Raw genomic sequence first — 21,464 nt, 5'->3', positions numbered from 1 at the left:
TAGATACGACTAGAGGCAGGGCAGCTAAATACACTGATGAGTAATGGATTATAAAATAACTATACCTAAAATGTCCAAGTCTGTTTGACAAGAGATTGAATCTATTATGTAAGAATAGGAGATAAAGAAAAAAGATCAGCCCAATTTGAAAAACAATAAGTAGGACTTGTAGACCTGAAAAAATGCAATGATTAAAAAATTAAGGAAATCAGTAATAAGAGTAAAGCTATAGACTAATAGTGGAAGGGTGAATTAATGAGCCCAGGACATAGCCTGAGCAAAGAAATGAAAATTACCAAAGCAAAGCTGTGGCATTGAGAACAGAATGCAAAGTTCCAAACAGAGTTCCCAAAGGAGAGATAAAGGAAAAGGCAACGCTCAGAGGAAAAAATGGCTGAGATCTTTCCAGAGCTGAAGATATGAGCATTTTCATGGTGCAAACTCTGAATTTAGTGAGGGAACAATAAAAGGCACAGGAGAGGTTGGTTAAGACAGCCTTAGGTTCTCAACCATGCTTCATCCCTAAGAATCTGAGGGATCCAGTCTGCTCCTCTGAGCCGTTCCTGAGCCCCTGAGTTGGGGTTTACAGGTGAGGCTGGGGCCTGGGAGGGAAGGACCTCATTTCCTGACAGAGTAGACAGCAATAATGCAGGTCGTGATGGGCAGGGGCCTCTAGGTTCTGGTCATTACTGCTGACAGCGGACCTGTACACACAGCTGTCCCCCTGATCCATGGGTTTTCCCTCTGTGGTCTCAGCTGCCCTCTTTCAAAAACAGGCAAGAAGGGTAACAACATACACAAAGATACTTTGAGAGACTACTTTCATAAAATCTTTATTATAGTATATTGTTATAATTGTTCTATTTTATTATTAATTATTGCCATTAATCTCTTTATTGTGCCAAATTTACAAGTTGAACTTTACTGTTTGTGGTTTCAGGCAACCACTGGGGTTCCTGGACCATGTCTCCTATGGATGAATGGTGGCTAGGGATAGAACCCTCCATATTGTCGAATTACTAAATGACTTAAACGGCTTCACTCTTAACAGTTTAAAAATGTTTCCTTCCTCTGACCATGGAGATCTACCAAACTCAGTATTCAAGTTCTCAAATTTTCTGCATCTATAAACACTGGTAATTCAATTTTCTGATGAGATAATATGGTATTTTTTTTCCTTCAGAAAAATAAAACCAGTTCACAAGTCAATATATTTTTTTCTGGATAAATAAACAGAGACAAACTTGAAGAATGTCAAAACTAAAAATATGATTTCAGTTTCTGTGAGTAATTTGGTTATTCCCAAAACTAATGTTCCTGCTCCAAGTACTCCTTAATATCACTGCATCAGATCTTTCATTTAATTTAAACATAAAATGAAATATAGCTTATAAAACTAATGTATTTAAAAGTAGAACCTTTTTTTAGGCTTGAAGGAAACAGGTGTTAAGTTGGAAAAACTCTTTTAATAGACTAAAATAATTTTATGTATATTTACAGATTTCTAGAGAGATGAACACTTTAACTTAGCTATTAGATTGGGCACATTTAAATCAGCAGAAGCCAGAGGGGGAAATGCATCTGAATGTCTTTTAGGGAGATAAGTCCAGGTCTGTCCTCCTCTGCTCTCAGCCCGGGGAGAGGTATTGTGTATGTCCTTGCCCTCTGACTTCTCTTTGGGTTTAATCAGCAGGACTCAGGAGAGACTGGGATGTTTACTCCCCACCATTTATAGTGCTGTGCCAGGGTTTAGTAGGGACCTTCTAACAAAGAACACAGCAGCACATGGGCAGTGAGGGTCATTCCCAGAATCCCCCACACAGAGTGAAGCCTGCTACACACTGGACCCTCTCCTCTCTGCTTGTCTCCATGGTATTGGAAACCATTCCTGCTGTATCACCAAGCCTCTGTCCCTCCCAAAGTCTGCCTTTTATTCACCTAAACACATTTTACTTTTTTGATATTGATGTAAGAATATCTCAGCTGTCTGTACCCAATTTTCCTATGTACATTCAACTCATGCCACAATGAATTGAATTCACTGCAAGACAGCAGGAGATGAGATCCCGGACACATAGCTTTTCTTCAAGTGGAATTTTCATATCCTCAAAAGAAAAAAAAAAGGTACTCAAATATTTAACATCTTTTTCTACTCTGATTAAAATATCAGGCCCTGTGCACATTCCATACAGTTGTGGGAACAGGAGGCTGGAGGAAGGCATCTAGAAAGTTTGGTTTGGCATTCTGATATATTACATTTCTTAAGTTCCTCTGTCACACATAAAAAATAATCCTATGCGGTTCCCCCCAAATATTCAACTCTTATTATTTTGCAAATGTTGACTTATTTCATTTGCTTATTAAATTTGTTCTTCCCAAGGTTTATTCTTTCTTAATGTTTACTTTTATTAGCATGTAGTAATGGTACATATTTAGGGAGTGCAGCGTAATACTCTAATGCCTGCGTGTACCTCACATAGATCAATCAGAGTAATTATCTTTTCCATCTTGTTATCATTTCTTTTTGTTTGGAACCTTGGAGTTCTTCATAGAAACAGCGAAGAGATTATTGTGAACTAGAGTTTATTTTTTCTAAGCACAAAAGGACTTTAAAGCCATGGTATATTCCAGGCAGGAACTCTAGCGCTCTCTCCTCTTGGTGCCCACTCTCCATGAACTTAATGGCTCTGGATCCTCTTTTGTGGGTCTGCCTCTCTTATTCCTATCCAGAAGGGCACCAGGAAAGATCTGAGCCTGAGTTTAAAGGCACAGCAGATGAAATAAATTGGAGTCTAGGGAAATGAGCTCAACTACTGGTTGGTCAAATCAGAAAGAAAATTAGTCTAGATGCTAATGATGATGTGTGCTCAGCATGTTGCGAGGCACACGATCAACTCACGCCAAGATGAGAGAAAGGTAGGAGATATTAACGATTTTAAAGCCAAACTGGGGAAACTGCAACCCACAAAGTTAGCCACAGGACTGATAATTAAATACTCTGCTAAGTCATTTATTTTTCTAGGTTAATTTTTAAATCATTACTGAAACGAACAAAAGACATATTTTTAACTTGGTGGAATTACATAAATTATTTGAGATTTTTTTCTAATTAGTACATCTTTCTCTTAGCTTCTCTTTCTTTTCATATATTCTACCAAGCACTTGGGGAAGAAATTTTTAATCCTTGTTTTTCCTTTCAATACAGTATACATGTTACATTTGAATATTTTGTCTGCTACTCTCTATACAAATAGATAAGTTATGATGCATTTTTTTAAAAAAAAGCATTTATTTTTTAGTTGTAGTTGGACTTAATAACTTTATTTCACTTATATATTTTTATGTGGTGCTGAGGGTCGAACCCAGGGTCTCCCATGTGCAAGGCGAGCGCTCTACTGCTGAGCCACAATCCCAGCCCCAAGATGAAATGCATTTTAACCCATAATTGATACCAAGAAAAGTTCCATTTCCTTCTCATCTTTTGCCTCTGACCCTAGTGGCAACAGGCATGAGAGTCACTCGGGGAGTGTATTTTCCTTGTGTAAAGTAGAAAGTATTCTTCTACTCTTTGCTGCTTTTCAGTTTTCTTTTTCTTTCAATGAAATCTCACCCTGAAGCCCAATATATAAACAGAAAAAAAGCAGAAGCTGCAAGTCTCTCAGGGTGGTTTTAACAATGGCTGCAATTCTCAAATGATGCTATGAGTTATGGACGACTGTTACTCTATTCTAACTGAGCCTTGGAGAGCTTTAATGACTTGCTTAAGAACATGCAGCAGTGAGATAGCAAAGCCCAAACTGCATTTTTTCCATCAACACATAGTTTGTGCATGTCACCCATGTGCCCGATATTGCTCTGTGAACTTGGGAGATATCATTAAACAAACACACAGAGTTCCTGTCCCTTGTGGAGCTTATACAGTAACCTACTAGTTTTGAATGCAGAACTGTCTAATTCCAAAATGGTAGAGCCTTAACTAGAAAATATGAGTTTCCACTAGCATTCTTTAATGTCCTTCAGCCAAATACTCTTTCCTGACATGGCTAAGAGATACCATTCCATTTTCATATAGAATATTTTTACCTGGATGAGTCCTTGTCAGTTTAAATTGATATGGAAAAAAAATTAGCATCTCCTTGCCCTCAAGCTCTCCATTAACTACCATCAACTTTCAAGACCCCTACAATGCTTATAAGCCCACAGTTCTCTTCTATGTAACCTCTCCTTCATTTTTCTCCAGTATTTCACAAGGTACAACCAGATTGGGGATATGATTCTGCCATTATGGCTCATACAGGGCAATTATCCATAGTGGGACTGTGTCTCAGTCCAACTCCTTCACTGAGGAGAGTCACATGTGTTCATTTCTTTAAATTCCCTTTTCTCTTTCACATGAGAGATCACATTGGACCCTTGACTTTCTAGGTCTGGCTGATTTCACTTCGCACGATATTCTCCAGTTCCATCCATCTACCAGAAAATGCTATAATTTCATTCTTCTTTAAGGCCGAGTACTCCATTGAATATGTATTCCACATTTTCCTTATCCATTCATTTGCTGATGGACACCTGGGCTCTAGCCATTCTTGTCTGTTATGAATCAAACTGCTATAAACATTAATGTGGCTGTATCACTACAGTATACTGATTTTAGTTCTTTTGGATAAATACCAAGGAGTGGGATATCTGGGTCACATGATGGATCTATTCCTAGTTTATTGAGAAATCTCCATACTGCTTTCCAAATTGGTTAGTAGTAATTTGCAGTGCTACTGATGATATATGAGTGTACCTTTTCCCCACATCCTTGCCAGCATTTATTATTTGTATTCTTGATGATTTCCACTCTAACTGGAGTGAGATGAAATCTCAATGTAGTTTTGATTTTCATTTCTCTGCTTCTTAAGATGTTGAACATTCTTAATATTTTTCATATTGTTAGCCATTTGCATTTCTTCTGAGAAATGTCTGTTTAGTCAATTTTCCCATTTATTGATTGGGTCATTCCTTTTTTTTTCTGGTGTTAAGTTTATTGAGTTATTTATATATTCTTGTTATTAATCCCATGTTAGAGAAGTAGCTGGCAAAGACTTTCTCCCACCTCTCCATGTTTTTAGTTACTTCCTTTGCCATACAGAAGTCTATGTCTCATCCTGCACAAAAATCCACTCAAAGTGGAATAAAGACTTAGGAATAAGACCAGGAACATTGCAACTTCTAGAAGAAAACACACAGACAACACTCTACAATATGTGTACAGGCATTCATTTTGTTAATAAGATTCCCAAAGCTCAAGAAACAAAGCCAAGAACCAAAAACTGGGAGCTCAATTTCAATTACAAATTCAGGTATTGCCCCTGAATGGCCTGTATGCAGAGCCTCACTGCTTCAGTGCTGTCTGTTTCATTTGATAATATTTATTCAGGCCAATGCTATGTGGTTATAGGGAACAGAAACTCTCTTGAAGCTGCTCAGATAGAAAGGGAGTTCACTGTCAAGAAGGACAAAGCACTATGAAAAAGGATGTAAGAAGTCCACTTGAGAATTGAGCAGTTGTCAAAGAGCTCTTCTATTTTACTCTTGTAAGGTTGTAGGGACCTTGTTTCTCACCTTGTGAGGGTGAAGTGGGGAGATATCTGCTCTATCTCATCTTTGCAGACATACTTTTTCCTACATGCCAATGGCCTAAGAAGTGTGAACTTGGCTACAAATATGACATATGACCACATGACCCTCATTAACTATAACCTCTGTATTTCTTACTTAAATATCTCACACAAGAATCTGACTGGGTCAGCTCACTGTGCAGACCAGTTGACTTTGGTCACATGGTCACTGGGATACAACCACTGGAGACTGTATTGGGGAGTGGAGGGGTACATGGCTGTGTCATGCTAATATGGCTATGTTAGTCTGCCACTGAATCAGCAATTACACATGAGGGCAGTTTCCTAAGAAGCCAGCAGTGCGTGGTGGGGATGAAGTCACAACCATGACCTCTATAACAGCATTGCTAGATAAGTCTTAAAATGTGTTTATCTCACCACTTCCTAATTCCACTGTTCCCTATGAAATATGGGGTACATTTCACGTAGTTCCTCTTACATTCAAATTCATCTGTGACCTGCTCTCCTATGCCTCGGTGGGCATCATCTTCAGTGTAACCTTGGTTTTGTACACAGCCTCTACTCCTTTACTCCTCCAAAATGCTGTGCTCAATCTGGAATGTTCTCAGTACCTCTACATTCATTTTCTTTCCCTCCAAAGTCCTGGTTAAACCTTCCTACCATCTGGAAGTCTGTAAAGCTGTGTCATCCTTCTTCCTCAAACACTTCTTGCTCAGATGAACTATTCATACTTCATTATATTAGGTCTTATGATGCCCTCTCTTTTGGATATTTCATCTTATTTCACCATACATCAAGGTCTCTGGAAACACAAATTATACTACGGGCAGCTGAATTCTCTAGAATTCAGGAGAGAATCTCACAACCAAGGACATAAGACCATAGCTGGAGGAAGGTGACTTTCTACTGACATAGCCATCCAATGATAGGACCACAGCCTTTCAATCTCACCCTCAGTTTTCAGTGAATCCATCATAAGATCTGGCTGACAGTGCCCATGACTGCCTTTCATATTCACTGTTTTGTTCCTTTTCCACCCCAACTAAGGTGGTACTCATGCCCCTGGCAGGGTTAAATTAGGTATGTACTAATAATCAGATGGCACAATGTGTGGGTAAGAAAAGAGCAACCCAGAACAGAATTCATATAAGTTGTCATTGTTCAGAAGAAGTTTTAGTGAAAGAAGCAAAGTAGCGTGGTAGCATACAAACACAAGTTAGTTTACCTCATAGCCAAGCAAATGTCCATTGCTCAACTTCCAAGGAATGGTGTTCCACAAAACTTCAATTTCTGAAGAAGACAGGCTATGGGCAGAAACTTCAGTTGGGGCATTGTAGGCTCTGTTTAGGAATAGAAATTGAAAACCAATGATCATTTCTGCAGTTGAATAAAACAATCCTTTGACATCCTTATTTTTGAGAAAGCATTTTAACATAAGTGAAACTTTTATAGTCATCCCATAAAAATATTTGAAAACAAGCACCATGTCTTGAAAACACAGACACTGATCTATTGCTGAGGACGAGGTGGCCACAGTGCCACAGGGGTTTTCCTTGCTCAGCGCCCACAGCAACCTGTGCCTTCCTCTCTTGCACCTCTTTCTCAGTATTTCCTTCTTCCCTCTGTTCTCTCTACCCCTTTTTCCCCTCTCTTTCACCCCACACCAGCTGCTTGGGAACTCCTATACTACTTTCTTATTTGGGTCAAACAAAGTCAAAGTCAAGTTCAAGTAAAGTTCATTTACTCAGCAAGCACTGAGTGCCTAATTTCACACAAGGGGCGGTGTGAATTTGGATACTGACTCTTTTGAAGGAGTAGGTAGACATGCCCATGTGATCTCCAGTAAGAACACCCCCTTATAATGAACATTCTTGGGGATTCATGGGAATCTCATAAGGCTCAATGATAAAGTCTTCCTCTGATTCACTGAAATGTCTGAGTGTATTTCCAACAAGCCCCTCATTTTTTTCTTAGGCAACTAAATATCTTTCTTATGTGTGAACAGACAGCCCTTTGACCAACTCCTCAGAGTGATAAGGATGATTCAGGAGAAGGGAGGTGAGGGGCACAGGAATAGGCCAAAGGCTAAGTCTGTTCCCTACTTCCCACAGCCAGTTCTCAGGCCCTAGATGCTGAGGGCAGACAGTGTCTGATGTCCTCCTGCTGGCTAATTTCCATCACTTCCCAGACTCACAACCTGCCCTTGTAATTCCTGGAAGCTCTTGGAAACGGGGTCTGGTTATGAATGCAAGAGTCTTTCTTTTGCAAAGATGCCTATAATACCTGTTTTTATCCTTTTCAGAACTCAATGGGAAATGAGAAGACAAGAATAAGGGTGGCCGTCCTCCGTCCTCAGAAATATGGAGTCTATTTTTAGGAATGATAACTGTGGACCTTTTTTTTTTTCAATTTACTGCCAGTTCTGAGGTTAGGAGAGACACTGGGATATACTGCATGAGCTCAGAATGCTTAAGGCCAATGGCCCTGGGTTAAAATCCTGGCTCTTACTACAGGAGTTTTGGCAGATTTATTCATCTCTTTCATCAGGCTTTCATTTTCTAATTTGTAGATGGGAGACTTTTCATTTGAAAATTCTAATTAGGTAACTCCTGGCAGATGGCAAAGATGCAATACAGGTTGGCCCCTAACATCTTTGTTAGGTGGAACCACATGAGGTGGCCAATATTCAGTTGCAGTCATCTATAAAATAGTGATTTGCTATCATTTTCTAGAGTGATCTTGAGATGTCTCAGAATGTGGAGCAGATTTAATAGGAGAGAATGACTCAATGGTTTTCAAGTGAAGTGTGTGTGCACACAGCAGAATGATGCAATGAGGCCAGAATGACAGGTACTCATATCCCTCAAAGGTTCACATTGTACATCTCTTGGATGGCATCTTGGCCCTCGCTTTCTGTCTTGCTAGTGACCGTTTCTCAGTTGCAGAAACCACAACAGAACTTTGAACTAGGGTAGCTTCCAGGGACTATTTTATTCTTCAACCAAGAAGAACAGGGTTGCAACCAATTGTTAGATTCTCTGTCTCTCGAGTCTTATACTTCAAGTCAGTTATGGTTGATCTTTATGACCTGCCCTGGGGACATAACCACAAGTTTGATTACTGTTGACTTGAGGAAAAAAACATACCCCTAAAGCCACAGAGAATTTTCTAGTCAGGTTTGAGCACAACAAGCTTATCGATATACAAACTTGTTTCCCGCACCTTCTTCTGCAGAGAACACTGTTGTCACTGGGCTAAATGGGCCTTCACCTCTGTTATTATAGACACCCACTTTGACTTCATAGGGTGAAAATGGCATGATGCTTTCATTCCTGAAGACATATCTTGGGGTGTCAGGGGATGTCACCACTGTCTGGATCCAGTTGGTAACCCCAAGAGGGCGGAAATCAACCACATACCCAAAACCTTCACCATTCTGCAGCTCTTCAGGGACTGGCTGTAAAGAAAAGGTACATTGTGTCACCCTTAAAGACAAGGGCATAGCAAAGTGATGAGTCCTCATCCTTAGTGTTTCCTATGAATTATCAAATAATAACCTTCACCATATCAAGTCGGAGATTTTAAAAAGAAGAGGAACAACAGGGGCACATTTAATTCAGCTGATTTTTAAGAGACATATAATACTCTTACCAGGCACCGAGGTACTGAGCTAGACTTCTCAGAGATTATTTGACATATGAGTGTCTTTAAGTCCACGTCTGGGTTTCTAATAACCCATACTCTGAGTCTAACATACTAGATATTTTAAGTCAAATAAAAATTATCAAATCCCTAGTGTTGGTTTTATGGAAAGAAATCATACCTTGATACAGTGATTAAGTACAAAGGAGCAAAAAAAGAAAAGAAAAGAAAAGAAAAGCAAAAGAAAGTAAATACAGCTTACTGAACTCAAGGATGCATGGACTCATGCCAAAAATTCTATTGGCATTTATCACAAGCTCATGATGCTTCATTTGTTTGTTAACATATTCAATTAATATAAATAAATTTAGTGCTAGCCCCCCCTATTTCATACATGTTAATTACATTTTCCCCCTAACTTGACAAAAGCAAAGGATAAAAGATGGTCAGGAAAGAAATATAGACTCAAGCACCTGTGGGGATGTGTGACATCATCAGCAGGACATTCCAGAAATGCAAGGAGAGCAGTAAGGGAACCTCAAGAGTCAGCAGCCAGGAGTTGACTCTCACCCTCTGTTTAGCAGCCAGGTGTCCATGTGCAAATTACTATCTTTGTGCCTCAGTGTTTTAATATATAAATGTTCCAAGAATGAAATAAGAAAACTTTTGCAAAATGACAGGAACAGTGATTAGCACTGAAATATTTGCTACCGGTGCTACCAGTAGTGGCAACAGCGGTACCATTATCAGCAGCAATAGCAACGCCAGCATCAGAACCCACATCACAAGCACCACTGATAGTACCACCAGTCCCACCAACACAGGCACCACAATTCCCAGCATCAGTGTCACCAGCACTGGAGACATGAGAACCAGTAGCACCTGTTCCATCAATAGTACCACCACCAAAACAATGACCTACACCACCAGTACCAACACCTCCAGCAGCGGCACCTGTGCCACCAGCTGTATCACCAGCACCATGAAAATGAGCACACACACCATCAGCACCATCAGCACCAACACCAGAATAACTACATCTGCACACCAGTGACACCATGAATACCTGTGTTCTCAGCACCACTACTAGCACCTGTGCCACAAAACCCACCACCAAAAAAACCAGTACCAATTGCACCACTACTACAACCACTACCACCACCAGCCCCCACATCACCAGTCCATCCCCAGCACCACTGTCACCAACCCGACAACTCTCAGCAGCATTAGCAGCACTGCCTCCATAAGCACCAACAAAAGCGCCAGGCCCACCAGCAGCAGCAGCAGGGTAGGAGCCAGCAGCAGCCAAAGCTATCTCATTCATAGCAGGACCACCAGCATCAGCATCACCATAGCACCAGCACCAGAAGCAACACCACCTGTGCCACCTCCAACACGGGTGTTATTGGTAGATCCAGTACCAGCACTAGAACCAGTACCAGAACCACCAGCACCCCCAGCAACTGCACAGACTCAATGTGCAGTACCCAGTTCATTCCCCCAGCAACATCTCCATTAGCATCACCAGCACCACAGTTATGACCGCCACCAGCCCTAGTGCCATCAGTACTATTACAAGAGCATCGTGAGCACCAGCACCACCAGGACCATTCCTCCAGCATTACTAGTGCCACCAGCTCAAGGACCAGCACTACCATGGCAACAGCATCACATTCAGTACCACCAATAGCGCTGACACCATTACTAGTATCAGCAGCACCAGAATCTGCACCACCGGTATCAGTACACTGTTCAAATCAGGAACATCACTATAAGCACCATCACCAGCATCACCAGCATCACCAACATCGCCAACATCGCCAGCACCATCACCAATATTACTACTAGGACTAGCACCAGTACCATTACCACCAGAACCACCAGTGCTACCAGCACTAGCGTCAACTATAGCATCCTTAGAAGGAGCACCATCAGTACCAGCCCTGCAGCATCACTAACAGCATGGACACCACCCAGGAGGCCATAAGGATCATGAAAATAGGAGCACTCTCATGAGGGAAGTGCTGCCTGGACACTTACATCCCAGGTGATCACCAGTTCAGACCGGCTTCTGCCTCCTCCACTGACTTCAGAGGGAGGCACTTCTGGAACTGCGTGGGTCAGAGAGAAAGAGATGAAACCCTCTTTGCATGTAGCAATATTTATCCAAAAGAAGACTCATTGTTGCTTTTAAAATACATGAAGGAGCTTCATCATTGACACATTACACACACACACACACACACACACACACACACACATTCACAGATACCTTAGGTAACGACCTAATGTACACACACACACACACACACACACACACACACGTGCGTGTATATATCCCATATGTATACATTCACAGATGCCTTAGGTAACAATGTAATGTATATTGCATGAAATTATGAAATATTTTGGGTGAGATCATCAGATGATTTTATTTTACCTGAAATTATAAAACATTTAAAACCTCTCAAGAGGTAATAAAAATGAAACTTATTTGAAAGGGACATTGTGACTGGTGTGAAGGCTAATAAAATATGGAAAATGGATTCACCAGGGACGCTGGGAAACCACTCCAGCATGAACCCTGAACTGTGGCTATTCCAAGCAGAGACATGAGTTTCAGAACAACAGTGGCTTTATGGAGGAAGGATACAGACTGGGACCCTCCCATCCTGGTAGGAGGTATTTATAAACCTCAGGCAGGCATCGACTTTCACACTTCTGCTGAGAACTTTCCTTTAGTAAACTCAATGACACAGCTAGCATATAAATTCTTTGAAGGTGGGTCTTTGTCATGCCCATAGCTGTATCTGCAAAGTCTGCAAAGTGCTGAGCACACAGTAGACACTCCTGAATACGTGCGGTGTGAACAAATGAGCAGGCTGTAGGCAGGCACCGGCCCCCATGTCTCCTAGTACCTGCCACATGTACCACGTGCACTGTGCCAATCAAATGGCGTCACTAAAATGTGGAGACATATCCTTGGACTTTATCTGGACTTAGTTAGCTCCTAAAGTGACATGCTTGCTGTTTCAAATATTCTATTAGTTAATATTAATTAATATGCAGATTATGAAAAGGAAAGTTTACGTCCCCTCAGCTGTCTCAATAATGTGATGCTGGGTATGCATTCCACTTCTAAGTCTTAAAATTAGGATAATTTTAGGATCATAAAGCCATTTATATTAATAGTTACCTTACATGGAAATTAATAACAATAATTCTTACTTAATTGAACAGTTGAAAAGCCAAAATATAATACCCATCAATTGTTTGAGCTCGTGTGTGTTCACTGAGCTCAGTGACAGAATGAGATTTCCTAGCAGCAAAAATTCCAAATGCCATTGTTTTGCCAATTTGTCAATGATTGTTTTAAATGAAAACAGCTCTTCCCTACTAACAGGGTAATGATGTCAGATAGTAATTATAACCTTAAATGACAAAAATGTATTCACTCAACATGCACTAATGATAGTTTAGGAGGGATTGAACTCCTGGAAATGTCATACAACATCAGAGTCACTTACATGGGTTGACTAAAGCCATATGGCAGATTTCATTAGAAAAGTCAGATAATTGTGACACTGCATTATGGATATGGAGTCCCCACTGGGCCTGGAGACCAGGGCCAAGGGAACTGGAGATGCACACCCAGGGACATCTCTTCACCCATTACTCAGAAAACAGAAACACTAACCTGCCTCTTCAGTTCTTACTTTTTCTGAGGGTAAACTGGGTTCTCCACCTCCGATTTTGTTACTGGCTACAACCCGAAATTCGTATTCCACCCAGGGGTTTAACTCCACTACGGTAGCTGTGTGTGTTTTCCCATCGATGACCTCAGGCACTACAAAGGAACAGTTCAGAGTTGTCAGAGTCTGTGGTGCCCAGCAAGGCCTTGAAATCCTTTCCTAAGCAGGGACAGTGGTTGCCTCTCCCCTTACCTGTTGTAACAGTTTGCCAGCCCACAGAGAAAGGTGTCCTTGCTTGGATAGCGTAGGAGATAACTGGACTGTGGTTGTCTGTGCCTTCTTTCCAAGACAGCTGGGCTGTGGTGTCTGTGATTTCTTCTACCTTCACATATCCTGGTGGTCCAGGTGAACCTAAAGAAGGTGAGTACGCATACCACTGTCACCCACTTCCACCAAAGTGAAGAGTATGTCCCGTGACCACTTCAGTACCTCCATGAGGTCCCCGTTTAGAAAGTGCTTAGTGACAAAGGCCAGGTACCTAGTAATAATATCCCCTGACACATATTTCCATTGTTAGATCTTAAATCTGGATAGAAGGCCATAATCCCCCATGCTCCCTTGTGACTGTATGTAGGATTCCTGCTCCTCCCAAATGCAGTGCCCCTGGCTTTGGATACACTGACTTTCCCTTAAACCCAGTGGTTTACCTCTGTAGTTCTCAGCTTGTTATCTAGTGATGTTTTAATTCATGATTCACTCTGGTCATTTTCCATCCCAATAGCAACAGTACTCTGGACAGTAGCCTAGGTTGGCAAATTTTCTCAGGAATCCTGAATAAATAATCCTGATTCTTTTAGAAGGACATACACTCACTTGCACGCGCACACACACCATATTCTCTCTCACGCAAGCACACACACCCACACACACACACACCCCATATTCTCTCTCCTATTTAATCCATATGCTGATTGATGATTGATGGCATGCTCAAGAACATATCAGCTTGGCAGCCATCCCCGTCACAGTGAGAGCTATTTGAAGGGCAGAGTCAAGAATCTTGTTTCTCTGAATTGACACTCATCTGAATTGTCGTATTTGCTGGCAAGAGGAGGACTCAAATCAACACTATAATTTGCATGTTCACATTCCCTCTCATCACGGCTCTCCCTCCAGTAAGGAATGATCAGCTAAGATGTGAAGGTAGGAAATCCAGGAGGCGTTCCTGTTACCTCTCACTATGAGCTCGGCGGCAGAGGAGACACTGTCCACTCCCGTGTGCACCATGCAGACGTACTTCCCGCTGTGCGTCAGCTGGATGTTTCTGATCATTAGATCACCTGAGGAACTCTGTTGGGAAAACCAGTGATGGACACACCGCTATTTTTAAAACACAAAGAATTTTGGAGACTATGGCCCAGAAACACATGGCGACGGAATCTGTCTTTAGAGTAAAAACTAAAGTGGGACTAGACAGAGGATGCAAGAAGGGAATGAACAGAAATAACACCAAGTTAAAAACCATACATGACTGCAGATAAATATTTCTGCAGACAAATAAATGACTAGCTTTCCCCAGGGGCATTTATGGTTTCAAAAATAAATGAGGGCAGAGATTATAGTCTCAGAGTCTATTTACTTCCACCAGGGTGACACTTATTTTATATCCACCGCTCAGCATCAGCTCAACTGTTTTCTCTGGTTCCAACCCCACTGCAATTATCTGCCTGAGAAGAAGCAGAAACCATTTAGGTATCTAATGGGAAATAAATGCAGCGCGACACAGGGATTACCACAGTTGAACACTGTTCTAAACACATTGGAGCTCAAAAAGACTAATGCCATTTAATTCCTCAGCTGCAGAACTTTAGGAACAGTCAGAATGAACCCCCTCAATAAGAAGAAATGGAAACATTTTAAACCTTAAAAATATCAGCTATCCATAAAGACATTTGTGGGTGTCCCTCAGCACCAATTAATGGAGCAAATATATTTCTAAATGCTCAACTTTAAACGGTCTTCATTTAAAGAGAATATAAAATCATGTTCATAAAATGACTAACTGCAGGTCGGTTTCATGCATTAGTAAAAATATAGATTGAAATAAAATAATTTGGAAAAGCAAAGCCCTTCGAAAAAGATTAGCAGTTGATGCCTGACCTGGTACAGGACACAGCAGCATTTATCTTGTTAATTAAAAGCGTAGCTTTCCTCTTGGGTTTTCCTAGAATATGTTGAAAGGAGATCTGTTATCCTATTTTTAGGTAATTTCCTAAAACTACCTACAGGGTACTTCCTTCCATATTGCTCCCTGCCCTGAGGATTCTTAATAGGCCACAGATTCTCTGTTGGTTGGATCATATGGCTTTGGATGGAACTTCTTGAGCACTGGGAGAGACCAGATGTGTGCTGATTGATGGCCACAATTAAAAGATAATCCTGAAACTGTGAAGTTTGCAGATTTTACTTTCCACACTCTAAACTTTCTTCTTTTCCTCCCTCCCTCTTTCTCCTCAGGGTTATTTAGAAATTTATTCCAGGGATGAAACCCTCAATGCTTGCTGACCATTGCAGGTTTTCTGAGTTCCATATTGTCACAGGAGGGTGATTATCATTTCTATGGAAATCTTAATTTTCAGCAAAAATCTGTTGATGTTAAATGCCACCAAGACATTGGGGATGAGGCTGTTATTCTCCCTACCTTTATTTCTTACTTTGAAAACAGTTGGGTAAAAGAGAATTATAACAGGGCTCTCCTGAGTCTTTAGATATCTGCATGTACCATTTCAGCACACCGCTGGTCTTGTCTCTTGAAGGAGTAATGGAGAGTTTGGTATCAGGATGTGGCTTCTATTGACTTCAGGTATAGATAGCGGGAGAGACAGAAATGCTCAGCCAGGTCACAGAAATCAAACTATCTTCCTAAAGAAATGTAGGTTTATGTTCAGAGGACACACCATTTCTAAGTATACGAGTGTACCACAGTGAACCTCACCATCATGTATGCCACAAGAAATTAATTTTTAAAAATAAGATAAAATAACTGTGGGTAAATGACAGAAAGATCAATAGAGAGAAGGGGCTGGGGAGAAGGAAGGGGAAGGAGAGATACTGGTGCCTCAATAAGAACAAAATATATTCCATGCTTGTATAATTATGTCAAAATGGATTCTACTGTAATGTATAACAAAAAGGAACCAATAATAAAATTAAATTAAATCTAAAAAAATGTTGGAAAAAGAAGCAATAAACTAAGTTATGTAGAAAATGGGAGCCACTGATTTTTTTAAGCACCAAAATGTTGTTAAAGTAGATAAATATGTAAATGGTTCAGTAACATGTATTTATATTGTACTTTTCTGGCCCTTTCTATCTCCAACTCATCTATTGTCTTAATGCATCGCTTCATAGAAGCAAGATTCACCTTAACAGAGGTTTGCCCAATCCTGCTTAAGCCTTCAAGGGATAAGACCTGCCTGACACATGACCTTTGTTCTCCAGGATGTAAACCCAACTCAGGGTAATAAGGAATGTACATGTGAGGCAGATTCCATCTGCAAACCTGGGAAGTTCAACTCAGGTCAAAGGACATCACATGGCACACCATGTGTGGAGAGCTGTAAAGCAACAGAGATGAATGTTTTCAAGTTCTGCTGACAGTGTGGAAGCTGCTGCTAGGAGGAGTGTGAATGGGAGCAACCCCTCTGGAGAACTGTCCAGAAGTCTCCACTAAGGCACAAAATAAGCATCATCTATCACCAATTATTTCACCCCTAGGAATGGACTTATCCTGCAGAAATGTGTGTGTGCATCGACCACAAGATTTACACAGCTGAAAACCAGAGGACTCAATGTCTGTCTCAGTAAAACTCATCAATGAATAAGTGGTATAATCATTTACGGAAATACTATTGGGACATTAAAATGACAAAACTATGTACATAGATCTATGTAGCTGCATCTAAACAACCAGAGAGAAAAGAGAATATTGGTCTCATCTCACCACCCAAGAGAAGGGAGCTGTGGTGACCTGGGAAGGAATAAGTACTCTGGATTGAAGCATCATGGGGGATTCTAAAGTGCAGGTCATGCTCCATGTGTTCCTCCTGTGAAAATCCACTGGGCTACTTGGCAGGCACACATTATCCCATCATTTCTTATCAGGATGCAACTATTTCCAGACATTAAAAAAAATTCCCAAAGGAAGATTCACTGATAGCAAACCCAACTCTTTTTCACATCAGGTTGTCACTCTTGGAGAATGTAGTTGTTTATTGGGTAGCTGGGATAAAGTGGGTGGGACAAGACTGCCTGGGAAAATCTAAGTAAAATTTGTCAAAATGTAGTAAACCAGTAGGTCTCCTTTAAATAGGTTTCTCGATATATCTATTAATGAGATAGCATAATAGATATATTTAGAAGCATTTTTCTTTAGAGTATACAGCAATTCAAATAAAGGAGATTATAACACTAATAACTTTCAATAAATTGTTAGGCACACTAATAATTGTTTGAGTGAAAAACAGCTTGGTGTTTCCTCTCTGTTAAATTAGTCTGTAGTATTTTCCTAAGTATTCTTCCCCTCCCCCCCCTCCTTGAATAGATTGGACCACATTGGCAAGATGGGGGGCAAGGGGTCAAGTTTTTACTTTCTTTTTCTTTCATCCTGATTTTCTTTAAAACCTCCCTCTAAAAAACTCCCCCAAGCCATGCAATTCTAAGTTTTATAGAAAGCAAGCCATTTTTCTAAGCTGCAGGCCACAGGTTTACTCAAAATAGGAGATCTGGGCCATGGACAACATCATACAAAAAAATCTATAATAAAAGATGAGGAAAGAAAAATGTCAATTTAAAAAAATAATTTAAAACTTTTTCTTTTTCTTGAAATCAATCGCTAGCTGCATTTTTACATTCTTTTCTCATCTTTTAAGCCAAAAAGATATAAATGACAGAAGTTTGAACTACAAATTTATACATGAGATATGTTTATTAAGTATAAAATTCAAAAACTTTAGAAACTTAAGAAATACAAAAAAAACCATCATGGGAAAAATTAAGTACTATTGATAAACATTTAAAACAAATCAATAATCATTAACTCAAAAGGAGTTTAAATTAGTATCTATTTGTGGAAACTAGTTTGCTATTGAATATACATGATACTCCCCATCACAGAGACTTACTGAAATTAGAGCATATGTGATCATAATAACATATAAGTACTCAATGGTACTCACCCAAACACTTGAAGCCCAAGGACACGGCTCAATACAATATAGATCATGGAAGAGATAAATAATAATCTGTAGGAAAATTGGTAACTAGAGCCAGTTACATTCCATAATATATCCAGTTTACAAAAGAGCATAAAACACTATGCATAAATTTTACATAGGTGCCTTATGCAAGTGGTATTTCATATGTGTACATTTTTAGAAACTAAATATGTAAAAATTATGAGAAAATTAAAGTCACAAAAAGCACATAAAAGACTGAATTATACATCCCATGTACAGAGGATAAAACTCATCATTATAAAGATGATAATTTTCTTTCAAATTAAACAATATATCTCACCAAATTTCTATGTACAAATATGAACATATCACATGAAGTCTACTTTTATGTGTATTCTATAAAGCAATAATTTTTTAAAAAATGACAAATAAATATAAGATAGAAGAAAATAGGAGAATAGGCAAAAGGGAACTACTGGATACCTAAGGGGGGCAAATTATATTCCATGTTTTATGGTTATGTCAAAATAAACCTGACTATTAAATTCAGCAATAATGCAATAAGAATAAATTTTAAAAATTCATCTACAAAGTTATATGTAACTTTAGTCAAAAACCTTTTCAATTATAAGAGCAAAAAACGAACTTATCATGACCTACTATTCATAGATATTCTGAAATTATAATATTACAATAATCATCAAAGAATCACAATATAAATAAGATCCCCATATGAACACATATATATGTAAAAACAGTATGCTTTATTGCAATAGAAAATTCTAGATAAATCAAACCATGACAAAAATAATCTCAGCAACTTAGCTAGGGCCTTTCTCAAAATAAATTTAAACCTGTTAGGGCTGTTTATGGGTGAAGAGTCCTTGCTTCCCAAATGCTGAAGTATAACACCAGAGAACTGTGCCAAGGCAGGTTTAGAGCGAAAAGTAGAAGCTTTATTAAAGGACAGTAGAAAAGACTTCTCCCAAGAAGAAAAAGGGGGGCCAAAGAGGTAGAATCCATGAAAGGTATTTTTTTTTAAAACTAAGGTCTTTTAGCTTTTTTATAGCTAAGGTCTTCCTTCAGCTATCCCTCATTTCTATCACATTCCTGTCCTTTGTTATGTTATCTTGCAGTGTTGGAATGTAGGTGGGAAGACCCAAAGTGTGGAGGACAGGTGGGCTGAAGGAGTAATATGGTCAGGAAGGGCTTTTGGATTAGCATCCTCATGTTTGCTGTGAGCTGCTTCATTAAAATTTCCTTGCGATGGGCTCAGGGCCTTGGGGACATTTTCAATTCCCCTTATTCTTGACTCCATCCTCAATATGGTGTTCATTCTTGATCTTACTGGCTATTAGACCCAATTTACCTAAATACACTAACTACCTATCTGTAAATCTGGCTCCACTTCCAAGGATATGGCTAAGTAGTAAAGTATCCCTGAGTTCACCTAACTTTTACAAAATAATAATAATGAAGAAAGTAAAAATAAAAGAATGTCAAAATGAAAATTAGCTAGCCCAAAAGGAAATTAGGTACCATAATGACAAAATGACAGCCCCTCTCCTGCAGGAAAATTGCCCTTGGAGATTTGATTTTGCTAATTATTTCACCTGTCAATCTCCAGCATCTGGTAAGACACTGGGCTGCAGGAACACACCTGCCACATAGTATTTTATGCAGATTCTGAGGATGCCCTCTGAGCTTAAGGAAGGCAGCAAAGAGTCTCTGCCAGTGACATGTTCCCCATCTGGTTGCCCAGTAGGACTTAGGACATAGTGGCCCAGTGGAGGACTTAAGCCTGCACACTCCAGAGACTGCCCAAGGTCCCAATCTGCTAGCTCCTGTTTTCAACACAGCCAGTCTTGTGGTTCCAATAGTCTTCCTCCCCCAGCCTCCCTTACTAGGCCAATGCACACTCACCATTTCATGGTTCTCAGAAGTAGGACTATTTGGGATCCTCAGTTCCTGCATAGCAGAACAACCTGTGACTCTAAAGTATAAGACTACAGATGGCAAAAATGGAGGACTCAGGAGATAAGAAGCGAAAGCCCACCCTCCTACTCCCTTATGACACACAGGATTGGACAGTTCCCACAAAATTCTCTTGATTGGAAGGGACTTCAGATCATGAACATTGGATCTGAGAGAAGTGAGCCCTTTTTTGAGTGACAGGGGATATTATCCAATCCAGGCAAGAATAAGGGATAGAATCTCAGGTCATTGAGTGCTGTTTTTTTTTTTTTTTTTTTTTTTTTTTTTTTTTTTTTAATCTGAGAAATGTACCCCAGTGTCTCAGGCTGCTGTTATTTTTAAGACAAGGTTGTTTTCCCATAAGTGGAAACTAATTTAAATTTAAACTTACATATAAAGTTATTTCAGTTTATGAATTACATATGCTTGTATATTATTCAGGAATTAATATAAAATGATGACAATAATTATAAAATTTTATTGATTGATTGATTGATCTCTGTTCTTTTTAGGTGACAGATTGAAGTTTGAACTGGGAAGAAACCCCCTAAAGTAAAAATGCCCAATAAAAATAAGACATAAGGGGCTGGGACTGTGGCTCAGCAGTAGAGTGCTCACCTCCCATGTGCAAGACCCTGGGTTCAATACTCAGTACCACATAAAAATAAATAAGTGAAATAAAGGTATTGTGTCCAGCTACAGCTAAAAAAAATACATAAAAAACCCATAAGGTATAAGGTGAGAAACCAGCCTCTACCTCAGTGCAAACACTGTTGAAGGAAGGGGGCTTGACGCTTTTCCTTGGAAAGACACACAGAGCACTCCTAGGCTCATACCCAACCTGCTGAGTTGTTTATCTACAAATAACAGACGACATCTGCTGGGCCTGGTGTCTGTGACTCAGTCAGGCTAGGTGGGGATCCATAGCAACCCCTTAGCAGCCACCAATCAGCATGAAGCAGGGAAAATTCCTGGTATTCCAAATGACCCTTACAGTAGTTTATGGTGGTTGATAACATTTTGGGAAACCATACAATTCAGCATACACTCCCCTTGTGGCCTAAGCCAGTCTGTTCAAATGAATACCCATCTTGTACTAATTAATCACGCTTACCCAACTTGTTCCCACCAGTGAATGTCCTAATCATGTTTTACAGTTGTTTATGATTTTCCCAAGGTGTGTGATGATTTGCTAAGAGATGCTATGATGTATGTGGGGTTCCTGCCCTCCAAAAGAGTTATAAAACTGCTAACCCTGGGCTCAGGGCCTCTAAGCCACCAGTTGCTGTATG

General features: G+C 39.9%; 1 pseudogene; it reads right to left on the bottom strand.

Annotated features, from left to right (window-relative positions):
• Positions 1-20,129, bottom strand: part of LOC143637799 (contactin-3-like) — a 36,878-nt pseudogene extending 16,749 nt beyond the window's left edge.
• Positions 20,130-21,464: the final 1,335 nt, after the last annotated feature.

Source organism: Callospermophilus lateralis, unplaced genomic scaffold, assembly GCF_048772815.1.
Source record: "Callospermophilus lateralis isolate mCalLat2 unplaced genomic scaffold, mCalLat2.hap1 Scaffold_190, whole genome shotgun sequence".
In the NCBI taxonomy this organism is placed as follows: domain Eukaryota; kingdom Metazoa; phylum Chordata; class Mammalia; order Rodentia; family Sciuridae; genus Callospermophilus; species Callospermophilus lateralis.
This window is presented reverse-complemented; position numbering and strand designations above follow the sequence as displayed.